At 41.5% G+C, this 13,559-nt stretch overlaps 1 long non-coding RNA gene across 1 annotated transcript; it reads left to right on the forward strand.

The window, feature by feature from the left end:
* The first annotated feature begins 69 nt into the window (after nucleotides 1-69).
* Nucleotides 70-11,727, forward strand: LOC117675351 (uncharacterized). The gene is made up of 3 exons (XR_004594185.3): nucleotides 70-300; nucleotides 7,125-7,179; nucleotides 11,463-11,727. It is a non-coding gene; the product is annotated as an uncharacterized LOC117675351 (long non-coding RNA).
* The last annotated feature ends 1,832 nt before the right edge of the window (nucleotides 11,728-13,559 follow it).

A 13,559-nucleotide genomic window follows, 5' to 3' on the forward strand; every position in this document is an offset into this window, starting at 1 on the left:
CGCTACCGGTTCTCCGAACTACCGGCCATCATCGCTACCGGATTGGGCGATCCAGTCCAAACTGGAAGCATTTCACCCCTGGTTATACTTCATCAAAAAAGAGAACTTTTCTTTCCAATCAGCCTCCAGCCTCCATTTTGTTTCCAGTGCTTTTCTCCCATATTGGACCTGGACCTGGATATTTCTTCCAACATCATTATATTATCTTCCTGAACCTGGTGTCTTCCAGCTATTTTGGACTCCCTGTCTGGAAAATGAAGACCTAAGAATTATAAGAACTGAAAATCAACAAATCTGGAGGTTGTAAAAACTACGGTAGTATGCAATATATCTAAGTGAATGTTCTGTTGAAACATCAAGACCTACTTCTCATGGAACATGCATATTATTCCACTCTCTGGGAAGACTTTTGCACTTTGATATAGACTTTTGTATTTTGATATAATAACACAGAAGCAAGGAAGAACCAAAAATCATATTGGCAGCCTCCTGAAGAAATGGTGGTGGCTTTACTTTTTAATGAGGGAGTGGAATTAATAATTGCATTTAAAAAAAAAAGTTTGACATTGGGGGGAAAACAAGACTCCATATATCAATCAATTCAATCTATTATTTCAAGGAATATTTTTGGTAGTTTGTTTTGCATCATTTTTATCCCATTTGGTAAGCAGATTACTGCATTCAGATCTCCCATTAGGCACTAATTTTCATATGACAGCTCTACTAACTTTCCCATATGCATTAAAGATGCAGATTTATTTTCATTTGGAACATAAATCCCCACTAAAAGGAACTTAATTTTATTATAATTAATCTCCACTCTCAAATATCTGCCTTAATCACCAGAAAAAAATATTTGCACTTGCAATTGTGGATTTATGTACAAAAAACTTTACTTCAGCCTCCTTAAGCAAAAAATAAAATCCTCTCTCAAGTTTTTATTAAACATTTTTTTTCTTTCTTATAAGTGTTTTTGTAAACAAACTACATCCAACTTTAATTTCTTCAAATAATGAAATAACTTTTTTTCTTTTCTGAAGGGCACATGCCCCATTTATATTCCACCTTAGGTATTTAAATTCCATTTTTATAAATTTCAAAAAGTCTCTATCAATGGTACCTAATGTAGTGGTATCTTCTTCATTTTCTTGTATTTGCATAGCTTCCCCTGTTTGTGTCTGTGGTGTCTCCTCCAATTCAACCTTAATATCTTTCCAAAAATTCTCTCACCTTTTGAACTGAATTAAATCAAAATTGCTGCTGCTTAAAAGTAAAATTCACTCCCTTCAATTTATTCTACATAAATGGTATCTTCGATTTTGTCAGTCATGAAGCTATAGTCTTTTCTTTTATGCAGTATTTTAATAAGTATTTATTTAAGTAGGATTACATCAGAGTTATTTATCGTTAACTTTGTATTAAAATGTGGGTGTAGAATTGTTGTAGTGATGTACAATGTTCTCCTCCTAACAAAATAATATAACTAATATGTCTTTTTGGGACATTTCTTAGTTTTGATGTATCTTGTATTAATTCTATAAAGATTATGCAATTCTGCTTCCATATTTTTTCTGTCCTGTTGCAAAACTTTTGTAAGACTGAACTATCCTGTTCCTTATATCTTCCCTAGGTTTTTCTAGGTCTAACTTCAAGCAAAAGTCCTTCTCTCTCAATTTTGACAATGCTAAATTATCTAAATTGTTTTCTATGTCTTAGCTTATTGCTTCAGTCTTGGTTTCTAAAATTTCTACTATTTCCTTAACTTAATGAATCTCATTGTTAGATATCAAGTACAGTTCAAATGAGCCAATCAGGAATTAGTCCTGAGAGCGGGAAATTAGAAGGCACGTCAGTGGTTGCAGCCAGGGACAGCCCCTTCCTATATAAAGGGTTGCCCGGGTTTGAATTGCCATTGCTGTTTCTGGAGTTAAATAAAAGAGTTACAGTTACATTGTTTCGAGTCTTCCTTCAATCGCCCACGATTTAACATTGGCGACGAAGGTGGGATCTGAAGGAACAGGACTGCACATCAATCTCCAAGCAATCATCAGCCACCCATCCGATCCACCAAAACACCGGTCAGATCATCGGCTATCGTGATGTCTGCAATCACACCGCCCGCTCCATTCAACCCAACCGGGGAAGATTGGGAAGCTTACATGGAGCGATTCTATATGTTCATGGAGGCGAACGATCTGCTGAGCTTATCAGAGCAGAGGAAGAGGGCCCTTTTCCTCACCCATTGCGGCCCGGCAGTGTTTAAAATGGCAAAAGCGCTTGCCGCCCCAGCCGATCTGAAGACCATGACCTGGACAACGTTGCAAGAAATACTCAAGGCACACTACGCACCACAAGCATCATCCCTGGTAAGAAGGCATGAGTTTTATCGGAGGGACCAAAGAGAGGGAGAGACAATCAGTGCGTTCGTGGCGACCTTGCGGGAAATAGCTGCCGCATGCGATTTCCTGAATCTAGAAGAGGCCATGAGGGACCGTCTAGTACTGGGACTGAGGGACCTCACGTTACAGAGTAGGTTGCTGGCCCGGCCTCAAATTACATTCAAGGAGGCCTTGGAAGAAACATCCGCAACCGAAGCTTCCCAGAAATCGGCGGCGGCTATGAAGAAAATGAAAAGCGGGCCGCCCGTAAAGGAGGAGGCGGCCGTGCACTATGAAAGAGTGGAATCGGGTTCGGAGGAAGAGGACGAGGAGGATGAAGTCCATCACCTCCGAGCCGATCGCAAGGAGAGACAACAGGGGAAGAGAGAGGCCTGGTGCTCGGGATGCGAAGGGAACCACCCGAGAGCCGAATGCAGATTCCGGGACGCTATCTGCCAAAGATGCGAAAAGAAAGGGCACATAGCGAGGGTTTGCAGGGCATCCCAGCCAGCCTCAAGGAGGACCAGACCCCCCCGATCGCCAACAAACAACAGAAAATTCCAGACAAGTGGGAAGAGACAACCGTTTGGGCGAGGACAAAGAAACGATGACCATCGGGCGGATCGAGGCGAGACCCATCAAACCATCGTGATCGGCCATGCCAGCGCGGGAAGGGCAAATAAGATGGCGGCAACAGTCTTGATCGAGGGGAGGCCCTGCAGAATGGAGGTGGACTCGGGATCCAGCCTATCGATGGTATCCTGGACAACAATCAAGAAGCTCCTGCCACACATCACAGCCCGCGACCTCAAACGACAGCGCCTCACCCTCATCAACTACCAAGGGAACCGAATTCCTGTGGTAGGCATTGGCAAGTTCAACGTAGCCTACAAGACATTCAAAGCCATGCTACCCCTCACGATTGTGGACAGAGACCGGCCCAGCCTGCTGGGCATGGAGTGGTTCGAGCCATTGGGGCTAGCCATCACCGGCGTCGATCACATAGGAAACGACACCTGGGAGGAGGACCTGATGAGGGAGTTCGCAGAGGTCTTTAACAACGAGCTAGGCAAGTACAAAGGGTCCCCAATCTCATTCAATTTAGACCCCCAGGTAGCCCCAATCCGAATCAAACCCCGGAGAGTCCCTTTTGCGCTACGGCCAAAAATAGACGAACAATTAGATAAACTGGTCGCGCAGGGAGTGTTAGAGCCAATAGACCACGCGAAATGGGAAACCCCCATCGTGACACCGATTAAACCGGACGGGTCAGTACGCTTGTGCGGAGACTATAAAAGTACATTAAATAAGGCGCTCCAACAAAGCGCATAACCTGTACCAGTAGTCCAACACCTCTTGCATTCCTTGGGGAGGGGAAGAATCTTCGCAAAATTGGATTTAGCACAAGCATACCAGCAACTGCCCGTAGATGAAGCCACCGCGGAAGCACAAACCATCGTTACACACAGGGGTGCATTCAAATGTAAGAGATTGCAATTTGGGGTGAGCGTAGCGCCCGGGCTGTTCCAAAGCCTGATGGAACGACTCCTACAGGGAATCGAGGGAGTCGTCCCATATTTCGACGATGTATTAATATCAGCAAGGGACACGGCTCAATTGAAGCAGTGGCTGAGGGAGGTGCTGACAAGGTTCCAGAAAGTGGGACTCAAAGTTAAAAGGGACAAGTGCCAACTAGCAGAGACTCAGGTCGAGTTCCTGGGATACTTGATAGATGAGTCGGGAATTAGACCCACCCCTGGGAAGCTGAGAGCGATCAAGGAAGCACCCCCCCAAAAAAATAAAACCGAACTGCAGGCATTTTTGGGGTTGCTTAACTTTTATAATATCTTTCTACCGCAGAAAGCTACCACTGCTGAACCACTCCACCGGCTACTGGACAGGAAGGCAGAATGGAAATGGGGGGAGCGAGAGAGGAAAGCGTTCGAAGACATAAAGAACCTTTTAACATCAGACAGAGTTTTAGTGCAATACAGCGGGACATTACCCATAAGACTAACTTGCGATGCATCCCCCTTCGGCATCGGAGCTGTATTGAGCCACAAGATGCCTAACGGAACAGAGGTCCCCATTGCATTTTTCTCCCGGACTTTGTCAAAACCCGAACGGAACTATAGCCAATTGGACAAAGAGGCGTTAGCCGCAGTAGCCGGAATAAAAAGGTTCCATGAGTATCTCTACGGTCGGAGTTTCGAACTAATAACCGACCACAAGCCATTGTTAGGCATCATAGCAGGGGACAAACCAACACCCCCCGTTTTGTCGCCCAGAATGCTAAGATGGGTGGAGTTTCTGGCGGCCTACAACTACACACTGCTCCACCACCCGGGGAAATCAATCGACCATGCAGACGCCCTCAGCAGGTGCCCACTTCCAGAAATGGGGGAGGATCCAGCCCCAGCGATGACCACCCTGCTAATCGAGACGATGGAGGAAGCCCGAATTTCTGCAGCCGACATCGCGAGGGCCACCTCAAAGGACAAAATACTGGCGCAAATTTTAAATTGGATCTGGAAGGGGTGGCCGGAGGAAAAAGACATAAGCACAGAGTTCCTGCCATACAAACAGAGGCAAAATGAACTGTCAGGACTAAGGGGGTGCGTGTTGTGGGGGGATAGAGTCATTGTTCCAAACACACTAAGACAACAGACACTCAGATTACTCCACGACGGGCACCCGGGGATAGTGAGGATGAAAGCCCTGGCCAGAAGCTACGTGTGGTGGCCCGGGATGGACAAGGAAATTGAGACGTGGGTGTCCTCCTGCGCAAACTGTCAAGAGTCGAGGGCGGCACCAAACTCAGCCCCTGTCCATGACTGGGAAAACCCGGGAACACCATGGGCCAGATTGCACATCGACTTCGCAGGGCCGTGCAAAGGGAATACGTTCCTAGTCATCGTGGACGCATATTCAAAGTGGCTCGAAGTAGTGCTCATGTCGACGACCACAGCAGATGCAGTGATTAAAGTATTGAGACGCCTATTTGCCACACATGGGATTCCCGACCTCATAGTCTCCGACAACGGGCCGCCATTCACATCAAACACCTTCGAGATGTTCCTCGCTGACCAAGGAATAAGGCACGCCTTATCCGCCCCCAAAAAACCTTCAACGAACGGTTTGGCGGAACGGATGGTGAGATCTACAAAGGAGACGCTTATGAGACTAGGCCCAGGGGACATTCAGGCCAAATTAGATAAACTATTAGCCATCCAGCACATTACACCAAGCGCCACGACCCACCGAAGCCCAGCAGAATTATTAATGGGCCGTAAGCTGAGATCCCCTCTGGACAGACTGCACCCGCAGTACAGCACAGAGAAGCCAACCGACTCCACGAGCAGAATCCGAGAGTTCCAGCCAGGGGACAGAGTCTACGCAAAAAACCTGAGCGGAAACCCACTCTGGGTACCAGCAACAATAACCCAGGTGACGGGGCCCCTGTCCTACCGGGTCCAGACAACAGATGGCCAGCACTGGAAAAGGCACATCGACCAGCTCAGGGGAAGATTAACGAGAGTCGAGAGGGAACCCCAGCACAACAACCAGGGGGAAGGAAAAGACACGCAAGCAGTACCAGAGCGGGCCAATACACAAACGCCAGTTCTGGACACGCCTAACACCAGCCCGGAAGAAGATAACAGCGAGCACGTACCTGAGTCCACGGAGGAGGCGACAGGCGCTGAAAGGAGCCGGCGGGGACAGCCAAGTAAAGTGGGAGAAGGAGGCGAATCCACGCCGGAGACCGAGTTCGAGAGAGTTCCGGAGCCCACACAGAGAGAGCAGCGGACCTCAACCTCTCAACCCGAAGGCACCAGAACGACTGAACTGCGCAGGTCTGGTCGAACCTCCAAGCGACCCGCCTACTTACGCGACTACGTAGCATAGATAACCCGGATGGGCAGACACTGAACTAGGGGGGAGGAGTGTTAGATATCAAGTACAGTTCAAATGAGCCAATCAGGAATTAGTCCTGAGAGCGGGAAATTAGAAGGCACGTCAGTGGTTGCAGCCAGGGACAGCCCCTTCCTATATAAAGGGTTGCCCGGGTTTGAATTGCCATTGCTGTTTCTGGAGTTAAATAAAAGAGTTACAGTTACATTGTTTCGAGTCTTCCTTCAATCGCCCATGATTTAACACTCATCTTCTGTATTACTAATTATTCAAATTTCTTATTCATTATTTCCTCCAAATTCACCAGTTTCTCCTCTATGGAAGCTGTCACTGCTGCTGTTACAGATGGTATGACAGTCTCTCCCATCTCTTCAAATATCCTCGGTAAATTCTTAGGTATATTCCCAGCTGGTTGATCAGTGATACTTTTCTTTCCTCTTTCATTGCTTTTCTTATAGTGGCCATCTCTCTCTCTCTCTCTCTCTCTCTCTCTCTCTCTCTCTCTCTCTCTCTCTCTCTCTCTCTCTCTCTCTCTCTCTCTCTCCCTCCCTCCCTCCCTCCCTCCCTCCCTCCCTCCGTCTCCATCTCTCTGTCTCTTTCTCTCTGTCTCTGTCTGTCTGTCTGTCTCTCTTTCTATCTGTCTGTCTCTGTTTCTCTCTCTCTGTGTATCTTAATTTACAATCCAAATAAAAGGAAAACCAGCTTTAACCTATGATTCCCCTTTTTCTTGTTTCTTAAATCCTGCACTTTTACAACAGTCCTTGAAGCTTTCATGTTTCTATGCTCTTGCAGTCTATACATTTTTATGACTGTGCTTATCCCTTTTGTTTAAAGAAAGCTGGCCAGTCATTCTCCTTGGTGAGTCACAACAAAATGCTTGCCCATGAAGGTATGTGCTATTTATTTAATTTATTTATTTTATTTTATTTTATTATTCATATTTCTATGCCGCCCACTCTCCGAGGACTCTGGGCAGCTTACACCAAAGACAGTATACTAAATAGCATATTGCCCCCAACAATCTGGGTCCTCATTTTACCTACCTCGGAAGGATGGAAGGCTGAGTCAACCTTGAGCCAGTGAGATTTGATCCGCTGATCTGCTGAACTAGCAGTCAGCTGAAGTAGCTGCAGTACTGCACTCTAACCACTGCGCCACCTCAGCTCATTAATTAATTAATTGTCAGGAATTTAAAGTAAATGAAGTTTACTTCATTTGAGCCATTCAGCGGGGGTGGGGTGGGGTGGAGGGGGGGCTCCAATTACTTCATTGTTGAAAAATAAGTGGTTTTGGAATTTATCTTTCAATTGGACAATAAGTTATGCCTTTTACTTCTTAAACATTTGATTTGACTATTACTTTTATTAAGCTAAAAGAGGCTCTCTTCAGTCACAGCCTGTTATTCCTTTTTGAAGATCTGTACCATTTTCAAGACATCGTATTTTTTTTTAATTGAAAAAGTTTTTCAAATACAGATTTTTCCCCCTTTTTTCTCCCCCCTCCTCCCTAACTCCCCCTCTCCACCCCTCCCCCTGTGACTTCTTCAAAGTAAAATCCAGATTCATAACAGATTATATAATACTTTACCATTCCCTTACTCCATCCCCCAAATACTGACCCTTTCTTTCTAATAATATTATTATGTCCCCCTTTTACTATACATTTCAAAATAACATTCTACTATAACATTATGTAATAGCTTCTGGTTTAGCATAGTAATATTATTATAACTCCCAATTTAGCAATAATCTGCCCTTTTTCTCCTCCCCATACATATATCTCTTAAATCAAACCTTTTGTATATATTAATATAACATTTCAAAACAACCTTCCACTTTAAAACTATATAATAAATCCTAATTTAACGTTTAATCTTTTGTGTATATTAATATAACATTTCAAAGCAGCCTTCCACTATAAATCTATATAATAAATCCTAATTTAACATTTATTCAACTCATAGTCTGTCCATCTCCTCCACTCCCATAAGTATTTCTCTTAAACTTCCCTTTTCTTAAACTAAACAATCAGTAAACTAGCCTGTCTCCACCCACTTCCCTACAAAATTTCCATATATAACAATTCTTGGTATCTTTATTCTTCTGCCCACCCATCTAAAAAAAAATATTCCCTTATGTAAATAAAATCAATGACTTTAACTTGTAATCCATATAATGTCTTCTTTGATGTCTTTCCACTGGATTGTTAACTCCATCACCCATATTAGGGTAACATCACATCCTAATTCCAACAGCATGTTCGAAATCATCAGTTATCATCTGCCCCCATCAATAATAAATATCTTCATGTATATATATATATATAAAAAAAACAACCACCCGAGTGACATTATAATTGTATTCCATATAGTATCTGTAGTAGTGGCTTTCTTCAAGATTATTAAATCCAACCATCATAATGGGGTAACAACCAGATCTTCTGCGTGCCCCAACGTAGCTCTCTTGCCATATAACTCAGCATAAACATAATACATTTATCAAAGAATCCAAAATAGATAATTCCAATCCAACAGTTTAAGGCCCTTTTCACATCCCAAAATTACGGCATTGCAGAGGTCTGTCACTCTCCTCAGGATAATATTAAACAATACTTCGCCTCAACTGTCTTTTCATGTAATCAATCATCTTTTAGATAACTGGCTTCGCTGTTACCTAGTTTAAAAATTTTTGTTTTTGTGAGAACTATTTCTTTTTTTCTTGACTTTTTGTGGGTTTAATCTCCATCCTGGTTTCCTTTCTATGAGTTGTATATCAACTGTTCGGTTTTCATTCTGATCTATAACTTGATCTTGTTGGTTTTGCTTTTGTGGCTTAGATCGCCATTCATGTTTCTTTTCTAAAAGTTGTGTATCAGCTGATTGATTTCCATGCTTGTCTGTGACTTGATGAGTCATCACATTAGAATCCAACACCGCTTCTCTCTTATTTATAGGTAGTCCAACTGAAACATCTAAAGGATCCAAAGGCAATTCATCTTCCAAGACCTCTGTAGCTCGATGTTTTTCCATTATTTCCAACTCCTCCTGCTTATCTTGTGTTGTGCATAAAAATGTTGAGCTCATTTTCAAAATCTTATGATAAAATTCTTCCGCTTTTTCAACAGTATTTAATTGGTATCTTTCTCCTTGATATCTCAATATTACACCAACTGGAACATCCCACCTAAATAAAATATTTCATTTTTTAAGCTCAGTCACCAGGAATCCAAATTTATTTCTATCCAATAACATCTTAGGCGGTAACTCTTTATATATCCAAATCTTTCTTCCATACAGTTGTAAAGTAGAATTAAAAGATTTTTGCACAATATTATTTCTTATTTCTTTGTCTGTAAAGTAAATCACCACATCTCTAGGCAGTTGCCTTTGCTTTGCAATCCAAGAATTTACTCTATAGACTCTGTCGATCCTGCAAAATACTTCCTCAGGATGAACCTTTAAAATCCCAGCCAGAATTTCAGCAGTTATTTTCTTTAAATCATCTCTGTTATTTTCCTGTAATCCTCTCAGTCTAATCGCATATTCTGTGAAGGTATGTTGCATCATTAAAACTTCTTTTTCAATCCGTTGTTTTATATTTTCTACATTGTAAGTCTTATGATCAGCTTCCATTTTGGATTTTTCTTCTAAGCTATTGTCTTGAGTATTTATCAAATCATTTTCAATTCTTTGTATTTTATTGTCCAAATTATAAATGTTGACATCAATTTCCTCCATTTTAGACTCTAATAAGTTAATATTTATATCCAACCTTATAGCAATTTCTGAAAAACTGTTAGTCATTTTTACAATCTTTCGATGCAAATTATCATACTTTGATTGTACCAATTCTTTAATTTCCTGCTTGAATTTTTCAAGATTCTGGTTCACAATCTCATCCCTTCTTACAATCTCCTCCAAAAGAAATTCAATTAAATTAAAATCATTTTTCTGAATTTGTAGGTTTAAAACTTGTTCACGTAGTTTGTAGATAGGGGAATTCCCCCCCCTCCCACTGCTTGTTTATCTGGCTTTGTAAGTTCAGATGCCATACTTCCACACAGACAAACTCTTTTTTAAGAAAAGAAAAGAAAAGAAAAGAAAGCTTCTTTCCAAACAAGATCAGTATCAGATCTCCAGGAAAGAGAAAACATAAAAATAGAACTTTTTCTTCAATTGTAGCCAGCAGTATTTATTCCGCTACTTTGTGGCTTATTAAGAAATGGAAGGACTTTTTAAAATTTTAAAAATTCTTTTTTCCTTTCTTCAATATCTTTTAAAAAATAAATGAAAATACTTGCGATTTAGGGTCACAGGTCCGGATCTCATCTTCTTTAATTAATCTGTTAGTTTTCTTTAAAAGGCTTGTTCTCGTCGCCTGGCTCTGCAAAAAGGCAGAGGTCTCCCAAAGCCCGGAGCGGCGGCGAGGGAAATAGGGAGCCTCATCTGCTTCGCCCCCAAAAGTAAAAAAAAAACTTTGGGGGCTTCGCAGAGAGCTCTACCTGCCCTCACCAGCTCTATCTCACATTTCCTTATGGAAATGGAGTTTTTCGAGCCGCCTTTCCGTTGTAAAGGCGGCTCTTTACAGGCGATGGGGCTGGCGGTCCCGAGGGACCGTCTGGCAGCGACAGAGAGCAAACCAGAAGCCCCAAGACATCGTATTGTTGAGTGAGGAGGAGGAGGATTGCCAGAGATGACTTAAAAAAGAAGGTGTAGGGGAAAAATTCTTCTAATTTTGATTGGGGACCCCCCCCCATCTTATTGTTATAGATTCCCGAGAAGGCTCTTTATAGTGACATCAAAATTATAGCTGAAAGGAAGAAACCATGACAACAAAGGTCTGTAATAATAAAATAAAAGTGTCATCCATCATGGTGCAACTTCTCAGCTGCTTGCTCTATCAAAATACCATCTCTAAAATTCCTATCAAGCATGGTGAACCTTTCTGTCCCCAAGACAGTATAAGGATTAGGGTTAGTATTGGCTATGGGCTAAAAGAAGAAGCCACATCTTTATTAAGATTCTTTATTAGACTTTATTAGAAGTTTCTAACTTTATTAGTAGTTTATGTCAAGATGTGAGAATTGCTTCTCCTGTCTGCTCTTCTTCTAAATTAAAAGGGTTGAGGTCCCTGACCTGGAATTTAATGGTAGTCCTCCACGCTCTCATTTCAGCAAGAGTAGATGAATGGATAAGGAGAAGGTCAGGGCAAGGATATGGAGAGAAAATCCTTTTATGCAGTTGCTAAGAATCAACACCAACTTGATGGCACATGATGAAGCACCTACATCAAGATATCCAGTAAGCTGAAAATGAACTAAGGAAGTTGTTTATGTCATCCCCAGGAGGAATTTTAGGCCATTCAAATCATGTAATATTTTAATGATGTTTGCTATGTTTGCCTCCATTTTAAAAGGTATAGTCATTTGCATGAAGTAATTATTGTGTTTTCTCAAGAAAACTAAGTAGAATAATATGCACCTATTAAACAAACAAAAGTCCGGGAAGAAACTAGCATAGGAAAAGAAAAATGGTAATTTAAAAAAAAGATTTCTGCCAAGTTTCAAGCCAGCAACACATAGTAGCCACTCTGTTTTTCATTACTGTGAGTAAAAAGTTCATTCGAGCTATAATTAGAGAATGCAAAGTAAGCAGTGACTCAGTTGAAGAGATTTCTTTCTTTACAAAGCAGCCAAAGAATTGCTGATGTTAGCTTATCACAAAGAGAAACATACAATCCCAAATGTGCTAAAATATAGGAATATTCAAAATGATGAAACATGGAAATTATACATTAGAAATGGAGCAATTTATACTGAGGATGGCAATGAGTGGGGAGAATAATAGAAAGTGACATCATCCATTTCTGCCCTCCAGAAACAGTTGCTTAACCATTTGTGGCAACTGGGCAACCAGGAATTGTGGAAAGTTCTGCGAGGAGCTAAAGTCTCCAAATAATTATATGCATCAAATTGCCCATCCTGAGGCAGAGGCTTGTGTAGCAATACAAAATGGAGACTGTTACCAACATCCATCTTTGTTTCTATTAATTTAATCAGATATGGCAAACTCATTAATGCATAATTAAAAGCATGCAAGATTTCTCATTTGTAGGTCTAAAATCTAAATATTTTAAAAACCTTTTTTTTTTTTTTTTGCTAACCACCAGAGGAGAGAGAGACACAGAGAGAGAGAGAGCGCTAGCTAACAAGTCTCTTGGAAGTAGAAACACCTAACCATTTCAAGGAACAAACTATAGTTGTCCCATGAGGATTTTCTTCAAGAAGTAGTGAAAATTACATCATCTTCTCAGCCCGAGGGGAGAGGATGATATAGGAAGGGAAGGTAAAGAACTTCATAACACAGTATAAGAAATCAGGAAGCAAGGGCATCTAAAGCTATCTCACAAGAACTGATAAAGGAGATTGATACTCTCAGCTCAGGTATGATGGGTCACGATCCATGCCACAATTAGCCAATAGGAGACTTTCTGTTTACATAATATTGTATTTTACTTCAGTGTATTCAAAAGCAAGGTAAGTCGGTTCTTGCTGCATTGGAGTGGGATTTCTAACCTATGTCCTGTTCTGATGGCACCACAGAAAGGGACTGAAGAATTCAGACAGCTCACCAGAAAAGAGGGGAAAAAAATAAAGTTCCCAAACTATGGGGTGAGTTGTAGGAGGTGGATTGTTTTAATCCAGAATTTTAGAAGAACTGAAGTGACCTATAGGATGTGGTTTGTTAGAGGAAGTAGAACCTATCAGACAAAGTGTATTAACTTCTCCCCCATTCAGTTGCATGCATATTAATATCTAAAGACATCCTCGTTGGAGAAATGTGTACTGCAGCAGCTTTGTGAATCCTTGGGTGAATAATATTGAGATCCATTTAACAGAATAGCAGAGTTTGAAGGGACCTTGGAAGAGTCCAATCCCCTGCTCAAGCAGGAATCCTATACCACTTCAGACAAATGAAGTTAATATCTTCTTAAAAGTCTCCAGTGTTGGAGCATTTATAACTTCTGAAGGCAAGTCATTCCAGTGATTAATTGCTCTACCAGGAAATTTCTCCTTATTTCTAGGTTTGTTCTTGTTGCGATATTTTAGGATCAGACTCAATAATATTATTAAGAGTTAAAGGTTTAAATATATTTCCTTTTATTTACAATAGGCATTCTATATATTCACTGAATATTCACAGATAGAAGCAGGGAAAGAGGGGAAGGTGGTTCCTTATATATACAAAGGGTGGAGCTATAGGTGGGAGTG

This window comes from Pantherophis guttatus, chromosome 2 (genome assembly GCF_059756535.1).
Source record: "Pantherophis guttatus breed Tessera chromosome 2, ASM5975653v1, whole genome shotgun sequence".
Lineage (NCBI taxonomy): Eukaryota > Metazoa > Chordata > Lepidosauria > Squamata > Colubridae > Pantherophis > Pantherophis guttatus.